At 39.9% G+C, this 11,614-nt stretch overlaps 1 long non-coding RNA gene across 1 annotated transcript in view; it reads right to left on the bottom strand.

The window, feature by feature from the left end:
• Positions 1-2,881: 2,881 nt before the first annotated feature.
• LOC142829420 (uncharacterized) overlaps positions 2,882-11,614 on the bottom strand; it is a 163,119-nt gene continuing 154,386 nt past the window's right edge. Inside the window, exon 3 of the long non-coding RNA XR_012903820.1 lies at positions 2,882-3,796. This is a non-coding gene — a long non-coding RNA (uncharacterized LOC142829420). The remainder of the gene's footprint in view (positions 3,797-11,614) is intronic.

Below are 11,614 nucleotides of genomic sequence, written 5' to 3'. Positions count from 1 at the left end.
AAATAAATAGGAGAGGGAAAGGAGAGGGGGGAGAAAAAGAAAGAAAGAAAAAAAGAAAAAGGAAGGGGGGGTGAGATAGGGCATCATTAAGTATCTGAAGAATGGGTACTTAAACCTAAGCAGATCAAAGTAAATAGATAGGGGCTGTGCCCACGAAAGCTCATGATACCATCTACATGTTTTGTTAGTCTATAAAGTGCCACCAGATCATTTGTTGTTTTTTTCTGAAACAGACTAACTCGGCTACCCGCTTAAGCTCCTTACATGATTATAGAGCGTGCTCTTTTACAGTTGTTCCCTACACAGTTATAGAGTCAACATACGTTTGGTTACCAATTTTTGATCTTAAAAAAATTAGAGAATGTAAATGCTTTACTGTGAAAATAGACAAGGAGTTTTTAGCCTGAAATGGAGGATTACTGCTCCATTTCAGAGGTCAGCCAGTGTAGTCAACAGTGACCTGGAAAGGAACAAAAAAAATATTGGAACTGTATCTTTCATTAAATGATGCATAAAGAATAAAGATGGCATGAAAAGGTTTATTTTAAGGGGTTTCACACAAATACATAGAGATAATTTTTTAAATATTGGCTAAATAAATCTGAGCCTGAGCCTCAGAATTCACAAATTTCTTACAATGTGTTTGCTAGTTAGTTGGTTACTGCCAACTTAGAATTGTGGTAACCTGCATGTCACACTGTGCTAGTAGGGAATATCAGTGTACAAAGTGTCATTAGCTGTGATGCAGAGTTTTGGGGTACAAAGTGTCCTTGTCCATAGGAATGTTAGCAAAGACGATATGTTTGTGTTGATTTCTCTTTCTCCTGAATATTTCCTCTCTACTCTCTCCTAGTCAAGATAACATTCTCTGATTGGCATTGGACCAGAATGGTGGAGGCAGGGACAAACATGTTCTCTGGGGAGCTTTTCTGCTCCAGCAGACTGTGCTTTGAACAAAGATTTCCTTCGCCTTCAAGAGAAAAGGTAAGTTTGGAGGAGGGGCAGGAAACACCAAGAAGCTGAAAGCAAGACTTAATTACATTAAGAAATGAAAATGGAGATGAGTAAAACTTGCTAACTTAGCAATTTTTAGTATATCTACTGTATTCATAGGATTTCAAGCAGGAATGTGGAAAATATCTTGGTTCTGATAGCTATGTGTAGAAAATTCACAGTATTTTTAGTTCTTTAATCTAAAAAAGGTATTCATATTGAAAGAAAGGGGAGAATATTCTAAAGTAAAAATGAAACAATTCTGAGATTATGTGCCTAAATATAAAAGAAAAAATGAAAATTACTCAAAAAAATCAGGACAAAGACCTGTGAAAGTCAGCCACAAAAATATGGAAAAGAAAAATCTTGATATGCCACATATTTAGGTCAAGATGAATAAAGAGCTTTCATATAGAGCATAATTCAACATCAAATATTTCAGAATTCTTGGCTTTTCCCGATATACATCCCAGAAGATATATAGTAGGAAAACTTTGAACACAAGCGGCTCTGGCTGCAACACAATACGTAGCTGCCCATAAATTTAGTCATTACAATACTACTGTATGTTCCTAAAAATCCTTCTGTAAAATACCACTGAATATGAACTAGGAAAATTAAGAACGTTGCCAGTAAGTTTTATCTTGTTTGTTTAGGGACTACATTTTTTAAAAAGTACACGTGTAATTAAGTGCACACAAATGCAGTCATTTGGGACTTGCTTGTCATATGATTAAGGTTAAGTATGTGCTGAAGGGCCTTGCTGGATAGAGCCAGCATGCTCAGCACTCTGCAGTAGTGAGCCTTATCTAGAAGGCTAGGAAATATGCCATAAAACTAGATTTACACCAGAAGGTGCCGTTTATGTTGCATATCTTGCATTCAGTTTGTCATTAACTTTCTCTCCCCAACTTTACACCTTTTCTCAGCCACTTTTTAAATCTGATTATTTCCTAGAACTTTTTCATACTAAAAATAGAATTTGTTAAGTTTTCCATATCCAGAATATTCCAACGTAATGTGTATAAAATTAGGCAAACTATCTTCCAAATTCACACATAAGTACTTTAAAAAAATAGGCAGCAAATTGAGTGAGCCCGAATTGCAAACAGAGGCCTTAACAGAATGTCAAAATCCCAAAGATAGGTATTTAAATAGACCTTTATGCATCTAAGTTCTGATTTGGATGTCCTATGAAGGCCTCACATTTGAACATTTCACTCCCTCTCTCATCTGTATGAGCTAAATTGGATCTATAGTTAACAGTACTTGTAAGTTAATTTTCAGGATACATGATAGTATCATTCACTAATGAGCTATTTGGTGCTTATAACTCAATTAAACTCCATAATTATCTATTTACAGTAGTTTTGCTAGCCTGGAGCCTGATCTCACAAACATCACTTACCATACTCACAGGACCAGTTTTAAACTGTGCAGAACAGGTTCCCAAACCAATGGGGCAAACTATATAGTCCTTACATTATTTTATGCTAGATTCTGCTATGCTTACTCCATGAGTAGCACCTTATTCCTTAGGTAGTCCCACTTAAGTAGTCCCAATTAATTGCAATGGGATAATTTAGGGAGTACGATTATACTCAGCATTCACGATAGTGGGATAAATTGACTGTCTGTCTGTCATCTACAATCTGTGCCTTTATTAAAAATATAGTTTGGAAAACTGATGTGCAGTGAAAGTTTCCGGAACTGTAACTTCAATTCATTCAGATGTAAAGAGCTTTAGTTTTTCAAATGCTGCAGCAAATCTTATAAGTGCCCAATTATCATTTGATGCCCACCACCCACTGGCATCCTAGGAACCATCTTTGTCATTGAAGATAAGCTCTGTTTATGTTAAGTTAGTGTCAGGATGTACAGCATAAAGCTGGATGAATACCCTTCTGTAGCACTCTCCATACATTCACAGAGTTCAGACAAGGACCCTGAAGGTGTTGGAAAAAAGAAGAAAGTCTTTGATAGAGTTTAATCCAATTAAAGCACATTAATGAAAGTTAAAATCATGTGTCACATTATCCATCTCTTCATGAATCATCCGATTACAAAGTGATTTTAAAAAAATCAGTCCTTTCATCCTCATCCAGAAAATGTGCAAAATGTAACATTTTATAAATTGAAGTTTTAGGATTATCATCTTTAAGCTTCCAAATGTTTATTGCTTTTCTTCTAAAAAATAGTCATCTGGTCCCTCAGCTGGTAAAACTGGAGAGGCTCCATTATTAGTAGTAGAGCTACCCCAATTCATATTAGTTGAGATTCTTGCCCAAGAAATCTAAAATCTTAGAAACAGATACAGGAAAAAGAGACGGACACAATGTATTGCAACATCATTTGTCGGGTACAAAGGATTTCTGTTTCTGGTGCAGCCTGTCTGGCATTTATATTATACATTGCATTTCCTTACATGGCATGCCTGGTACTTACTAAAGACACAGTCCTTGCCTTTTAGAGATTGCAATATAAAGATTTCCTAATGTGAACATTTATACCTGTCTACACTGATTCTCCAGCTAGCACTTATTCAGAACTTGTAAAAAGTTAGTTATTTTCCCTGTGGAAAATGGCACTTTTGGAGATTATTTTTTAAGTCTGAAAAAATGAAAAAAAAATCAGTTTGGCAGTGCCATTGTGGTGCCCCATGGGAGTTATTCAGGTGCTCCATTCTTCTCTACAGTCCAGACTGATTCCTTAGCATACGATGGTCTCCTCTCTTGCTGTGTCACTGTGGTATATCATTGGAGTCCCGGTCATGGCACGATGTCAATTTGTTTCTGAGGAAAAGCTGCATCAAAATCTCAGTTTTAATAAACATTTTTCTATCAGCCTTTCTGTAAAAGTTATTTATGTGGGTAAATGTTTTCAGGATTGGACCTGACTTTGGCCTAATACAACTAAAAGCCAAAGTAATATAAAGGAGAAAAACCCACTTGTTTGTTTGCCTGGGCTCTGTTTCCTTCCCCTTTGGAGCGGAGAACACCACAACAATACTTTTCCCCTAGCATTGAGGTGGGGTTTCACCAAGCAGGTGTTTCTAGGCATCATCCAAAATCCCAGTATAGTTTTAACATGTTAATGTGTTCTCTCTGAAGCATAATGGTATTCATGTGTATGCAGCGTGTACAGACACAGCATGCCCCACTAGCTCAGGTGCAAATAGCAATGTAGAAGGTAAAGCATGCCTTAAGTGAGTAGAGTAGGATGCCTTACATACCTCAAGCACCAGGGAACATACTCTACACAGTTTTCTGTTTGCCCAAGCAATACTCCCACATTTACACTGGCTCAACCATCTAGTTGAGCCAGAACCTTTCCCCGCCAAAGAGAAAGCTTCCGGAAGTGGTAGGAGTGACACTGGTAGGAGTGACACTGCGAGGAGAGATATCTCCTGCCAGAGCCTTTCACTCATGTATGGTTAAATGCATGCTATAGTAAGTGTGTACATAGCCTTCCTTTCACTGTGGTATACAACTACATACACCCACACCCCACTGCAACTATAGGCATGCGTGGATGAGGTCTTAGATCTAGCTACTAGTTCAGGTTATGTGCAGTCTGAGGTACACAAGACTGCATACATTCATTTGAAGCTTTTCTTCACAACCAAGAGGGCTAAAACTATTTTTCCTCAGTTCTGAAGAATATGAAAAAGTCAACACTGCAGTGCCTGGATAGTGCATCATATGCTCAGTCCAAATTCACTGTTGCCATGCCCCAGGCGCAAGTTCTGTCTGAAATCTGTGCAATCTGCACTCTGAAATTTGCTGTGCCAAGGCTTAACACTAAGGCTGGCAGCCAGACCTGCTGGGCCTCCTTAGATAGAATTATTAATGGTTTGGAAGGGTTCATGAATATGCAGGGAAGAGATGGCTTATTAGAATTCAAGGAGTGTCTGGAGGCCACAAGGAACATTAGGTTTTTTTAATGGCTACCTTAGTTTTGGGTTTCTAAGCTTGTTAGGCACTGAGGCAAGCAAAGCAATGAAGTGTTCATGACTAGTGTGCTTCATTTCTCGGATGCGTTTTAAGTATTGCTGGCACCATACCTTAATGAGAAAAATTTACATGTCAAATGTTCTTTAAATTCAAAATAATGATTGTTATCCTAGCACCAGGACCTCCTGTATCCTATTGTTTTAGTAACTCAAAAGCAATTAAGCACATTTTCTTGAAAAAATAGTATTACTGTCTAATATAGATATGACAATACTGGCTCTGACCCATAATCCAACTAGCCTGATATCTTGTCTTTCTAAAGTGGCCAGTGTGAGCTGTTTCCAAGAAAAAGACCAAAACAGGACAACTATCAAGCGATCCATTCTTTTTCATTCAGTTCCAGCTTCTGACAATTGGAGGGTTAGTAAAATTCAGAGCATAGGATGGCATCCTAAGCATCTTGGCCAATAACAATTGATGGAACTCCATGAACTTATCCAATTCTTTTAGAACCCATTTTTTGGCCTTCATAACATCCCCTTGCAATGAGTTCTACACATTGACTGTGCATTGGTTAACAGTATTTATTGCCCTGCAAGTCCATGCCTATCTGGTACATTCAAAAAAAAGTTGTTTGAACTCCTGACACTTCCCAAGTATCACATGTGTCAAAGGCACCACTAATCCCTATTTCTGGGATGAGAACACACATAAAAATTATAGCTACAGATTTTGTGCAGCAAAATACAATATAAAAAAGGTGAAAGAATGAAAGGACTGCTTTATCTCCACTTACCATAAGGTTGCAAGATTCTGGAACTAATTTGTGGCTGATATATTAGAATTTAGAATACTGTAGCCATTGTTCGCATTAAAGAATAGTTTATTGACCTATGGCGGACAAAGATTCATATGTAAATGGATGAGACTTCTAGAATACCTTATAACAAATTTTCTAAGCACCCTCGCAGGTCCAGTATCCAAACTTACCCACCAACCCAAATCCACCTCCCGTATGCCTAATCCTCCGTAAAAGTTTAAAATAAACCTTAACATATGCTTTCTCTGAAAAGCTTTAAGACCAGTCAGATTTCAAATTAAAAGTAAATACACAGATATCTAGGAGCAAACAACCAAACAGAATTTTACCCTATCCATTTGTTATTATTGTCAACAATGTATATATTTCTTCTTAATGCCACTAGTCACTGGTCTTCTGGTAAGGTAGCTCCTGGTGCAGAATATTTCATAGCTCCTCATTTAATGAAGTCCTAGATTCTATACATCCCAAAACTCTGTGAAAGTTTGTAACCAGATATCAATTGTGAAGCTTTTGGCCTGTCTTTAGTGGCCATTGGTTAGAGTAATTATTGCACAAATCAAATTGTCAGTGTAAGAAATAGAAACTATGCCCTCCTGACAAACTCATATTTGCATGTGGCCTTTTTTATGTGGCTTGATTTCTAAGATGTCTGTAAATTTACGTGGCATGCAATTTTAAATATAACTGACCTTAAATCTCTTCAAATAAACATGGTTAATTTTTTACTGCCTTCCTACCACACACATCTGTTCTTATTTTTACTATTTCATGTGGTTTATTCAATATGCAAAATTTGTTTGTTTGCTAGAGTACATTACATTTTTCTAATGCATTTTCTAATCTGTCATACTGGAAAACAGGGAAAATCATAAACTCTCTCTTGCAAGTTATTTTTGTTCAGTTACAGGAAAACTTAGAAAATAAAGGAAATTTGCTTCTCAGCATCTACATGATTAATAAGGGCTCTTCAGTACTATCAAAACAAAAATACAATATAAGTGAATTTAGTACTCACAAATGAGAAAATACACATAATCCAGAGAATCCCCTTTGCAAGAAACATATTGGGGTCAAGGCACATGACTGGTTCAGAGACCAGGATTCCATTCCAACTTTATCACAGCTTCACTATGATCTTTATTTGGCCCCCAAAGTTATGTCTACCCTGAAGAAATTTATAAAAACAACTTCCTCCTACTCAGCTGCAGAGGTGCTAGAACCAATGGGAGCCATAATTTATAGATGAGATCCATTTTTCCCACCATTTCAGTTAAGACTGCTGAAATTACACCAAAATCAAGAGGTAGTAAATTGGATGCTGTCCTAGGAATCTCTTCTATGCTACAACACCCTTAATATTTTTGTTAAGGTTCTCCAGTGCTGACAAATTTTCAAGGGCCAGAGTTTCAGTACTGCTCCTATTCAATTGCGAGCACACACACAAATATCTTGTTATCATAGTTACCTTGTATGTAAAATTAAGTCATATCAATAAATGATCATTAGATGCAAAGCTGGCTCTTTGTACACAAAATTACCATGGGCATCTAGGCAAATTAGGTGCACAGCATACACACTACTTCTGAAGAAACTAACCCTTAATGGCTCTACCTCTGTGTACTCAATTGTGAAATGCTGATACTATTTCTTTGCATGGGTGTTGTAGGGCTACATTTATTAATGTTTATAAAGTTCTGTGAGGCTATAACAGTACAAAATGTTAGCATTATTTTAAGCCAAAGTACATGCATTGTAAGCTTCTTCAAAAAATTCCTCCCAGTAGCACTGGAATTGTAATAGAGTTTACCAATACATAGTTCCACAATCAAATTGGTGATCCAAAATGGGACCTAAATCTGTGACTAGGCTTGTTCATAAACACACAATCTTGCCACCAATTACTGTTCAGCCCATTTATGCTCATTTTTGTTTGCAGTCACCATTCTTACTATCTCACCCCTAGTCCATCCTCTTCAGACAGACTCCCTCTCACCATGACAGTCAATATTAGATGCCATAAGCAGCATATATGGGACAACCAGACCAACTGTTCTTCCTAGGCTTCATCACTATCTTCTTGAGTTGTTTCTGTTTGGGTCTCACCACTCAAGCCAAAAAAGGCAAACTGGTAGCTCACTGACCACAAACCCTGAATGAAAAGAGAGCCCTATAGAGCAGGAAAATAGCCAAGAAAACTTCCAGAGCCCCTACAGAGGAGAGATGAGAGTCTCTCACTAATACACCAGAGTCAGTATTAAAAGTTTTAGAAGGAAGGGGAAAGGAGCCAAAAGCCAAATGCTTCAAAAATGCCTACACAGGAGTGAGTTGCAGGTTCCCTTCCCTCCCATTTCTCACAACAATTTTTCAGCCCCATTCTAATGGATGAGACTACTAGGCTGTGTCTACACTGGCCACATAACCCGTAATAGCTATGGAAATGAGAGAAGTCAGAATAGGGAAATGCGCGGGGGATTTAAATATCCCCCGCGGGATTTAAATAAACATGGCCCCCGCTTTTTTCCGGCTTGGGGAAAAGCCAGAAAAGAGCGTTCAGACTGGTGCGATCCTCCGGAATAAAGCCCTATTCCGGAGGATCTCTTATTCCTACTTGCAAGGAAGGAATAAGAGATCCTCCGGAATAGGGCTTTATTCCAGAGGATCGCGCCAGTCTGGACGCTCTTTTCCGTTTTTTCCCGAAGCCGGAAAAAAGCGGCGGCCATGTTTATTTAAATCCCGCGGGGGATATTTAAATCCCCCGCGCATTTCCCTATTCTGACTTCTCTCATTTCCATAGATATTACGGGTAATGTGGCCAGTGTAGACACAGCCCTATAGTAATAAAGACTCCATCTCTAACAAGCAAACAAATTTATTTTTATTTGGGTGACAACTAGATCTGGGTGGAGAAACTCGAACAAGCATGTCAGAAGTTGCTGATTCATCAAGAGATGCACATTTCTCAGAGAACTTTCAATTTTGGCAATGTTCTGATGGAACTGTGCCTGGTTACCCAACAGCAACCTGGAAGGTAGGGCTGGGGAAGCTGGTGGTGAATGAGCAGGAGGCTGGGGGTGGTGGCTGAGGGTTGGAGCCCCACCCAACCTGGTGTCACCCAGCACCAGCTGCCCAAGGTATGGAGTTGGTATCCTTGGATCATAAGAAGGATAAGGGGACTCCTCAGCAGCTTCCTCAGAGTCACAAGGACCCTGGTTTCCAGGGTCTGCAGTTCCAGGCAGCCAGCCCTGCAGATTGTCCTGGGGCTGAGTCTCTAGTCCCTTCCACTAGAGAGGACAAAATTATCAGAACTATCTCCATGAAAGAGTTACTTCTCTCTTCCCACCCCTAGTCAACACTGCTCTTTCCCTGCGAATCCTTCTATATCCCAAATACTTGCCATTCTCCATATTTATGTGCAGCTGACTCCTTATACCTACCTCACCCCACATCTTTTTAATCAATTAGTAGATCATATTACAATGCAATGTTATCTAAGTAGAACATGCTGTAATTGGCTCGTGTAACTAAGTTGAAGTGTTGGATAGTTTGTGTGACCTGATCTCACTGTGGTTAAGTCCCACTTGCACTACAAGCTTTAATCGTATTCTATCTGGGTCAAGTGACTTCATGTCAGGAGCAGAACTCACTACAAGTACTTAATTCTTTCGTCAGCAGGGTGCCTCCTTCTGGCTAGTATCTCCCCTGTTCTCGCGCCACACTCCTGTTCTGTCCATGGCATCCTCTTCGGGACACTGCCCTCTAGCTGTGCCCACTCCTCTGGTTTCTTGTTTCCTTCCAGGGATATCAGCAGTCCTTAGTCTAACACTTGCCACCATGGCCAACTGCAGCCTCAATTTAGCCCCTCATTTCAGCCACATTCCTTCCAATGGTAGCTAGATGCAGTGCAAGGCGGAAAGGGGAGATCCAGCCCCCCACCCCCAATGACAGCCTTGTCCTGCCCTCCTTCACTTTCCCTCCACTGCCTCTTGTTCTCTGGGCCACTTCCCCTGTGATACTTTGCACTCTCCCGTCCCTTTCAGCAAGGCCAGCAGCCTGGCAGGTATCAGGCTGGGGCCTCCCTCTCTAGCTCCCCTGAACCGGCCTGGCACTGCTCTCCTAAAGGTGCTTCTCTGGGAACCAGGCCCTGCACCTTCCCTGGTCAGGGCCTAACTGCCTACTCTCTGCTGCGCAACTCCTTTTATTCAGGGTTCCCCAGCAAGCTACACACATTTATGGGCTCCTCTAAACCCTTCCCTGATTGGCCAGGTTTCTACTCAGGCTGCCTCCTGCCTACTTTAATCCTTCTTGGCCAGTGTGAGGCAGTCACCCCACCACATTTAGGAACTTGGGCTGAAAACCAATTGGACTTTTGACTTGGGCATTTAGGAGCCTTTTTTAAACTGAGGACAGGTCTACCATGACAAACTTACATTGGTGTAACTGCATTGCTCAGAGAGGTGAAAAATCCATCCCCCTGAGCAACATAGATATGTCTAGCTAAACCCCGAGGTGCACAGAGCTATGTGAATGGGAGATGTGGCTTTGCAAATTTCAGTACAGTCTTCAACTATGGACCCCAAACTTTCCCCGTTATTCCTGACCATATAAGGAAACAAAGCAAACTTTAGCTCTGCATGATGTTCGCCTTGTAGCACGCCCTATACTGAAGAGTGCAAAGATAAATTCTGTAGTACATAGTTTGATTGTGAGGCCACTCTGGTGCCTGCAAAGCTGCAGTCTGTATTTTGAAGGTTTTAATTTTGCACCATGCATCCTTTATCTCAAAGATCACAATACCAATGGAATTGCTAAAAATAGTAAATGAGCCTCTGAAAGAAAGTGATGCATGATCCATAGCTCTGAAGACTCTGCAGTGTTTGTTACATTTTTATAAAAACAAACTATTGACATCAGGAGAGCATTTTGTTTTAGGTTGTTTATTTTTTTAAATCTATTTATGTTCCAGACGTGTCATCTGTGTCTGAGAGGACTGGGAAGGTGTAAATAAAATGTGAGAGTTTTATCAAAACTGTGGAGACAGCAGAAACATTTTTCCCTGTTTGTGCATTCACATTGAGGAGAGAGGGGAGGGAAGCGGAGCCAGCAAGCTGGGAGTTATTACAGGGTAGGTGTAATGAGTAGGAAGAAGTGGGAAGCAGAAGGGACTATGGCAGGGGTGATATTTTGTTTCAGACATCTGTCTGTGAAGTGCTTAACAGATGGAAAGTCTGCAACATCTGACATTCAAAGAGAAAGTCAATATTTTGCAAGAAAAGGGGTTCTTTTTCCTTTGTCTTTCAAAATATTGATTTTTGAAAATAAAGTCTTTAAGAGACACACACTGATACAAAAATCCAAAGGGAGCCTGTTAGAAGTGCTGGATCTTTATGCACTACACAGCTGTCTCAAGTGTGGTTACCAGCTGCCACAAGGGCAGACTTAAAACAGAAGTTAAAATTGAAGCACAATTGTGCTGGATTTTGGGTCCTATTTGGAAGTACTGCTCATTTCTGTGACCCATTGTAACCCTGCAGTGGGTCTGCAATTCTCAAGGGTCATAGTCAAAATGTGGGTCAGGTGAGTAGAAAAAGATGGGAATTATTTCTTAGAGCTACAAATGGAAAGTGATATACAATACACTGTAGTCTAAAGGGTCATCAGAGGGGGAATGATCACCACCACATGGGTTTATCACAGTTGGGATGAATGAAAGGGACATTCTCTAAGCATTTTATTGAGCTGAAAAGTGCACTAGCCTCACACCTGTCATGCCTCCTGTCCCCTCACAAACAAGGATGTTGTGGTTTAGCAAATGTTTATTTTCTATACTCCATGGGCTTCCTCCTCT

Source organism: Pelodiscus sinensis, chromosome 5 (assembly GCF_049634645.1).
Source record: "Pelodiscus sinensis isolate JC-2024 chromosome 5, ASM4963464v1, whole genome shotgun sequence".
Classification (NCBI taxonomy): domain Eukaryota; kingdom Metazoa; phylum Chordata; order Testudines; family Trionychidae; genus Pelodiscus; species Pelodiscus sinensis.
Note: the sequence above shows the minus strand (reverse complement) of the source record. Positions and strands in the feature narration are given on the sequence as shown.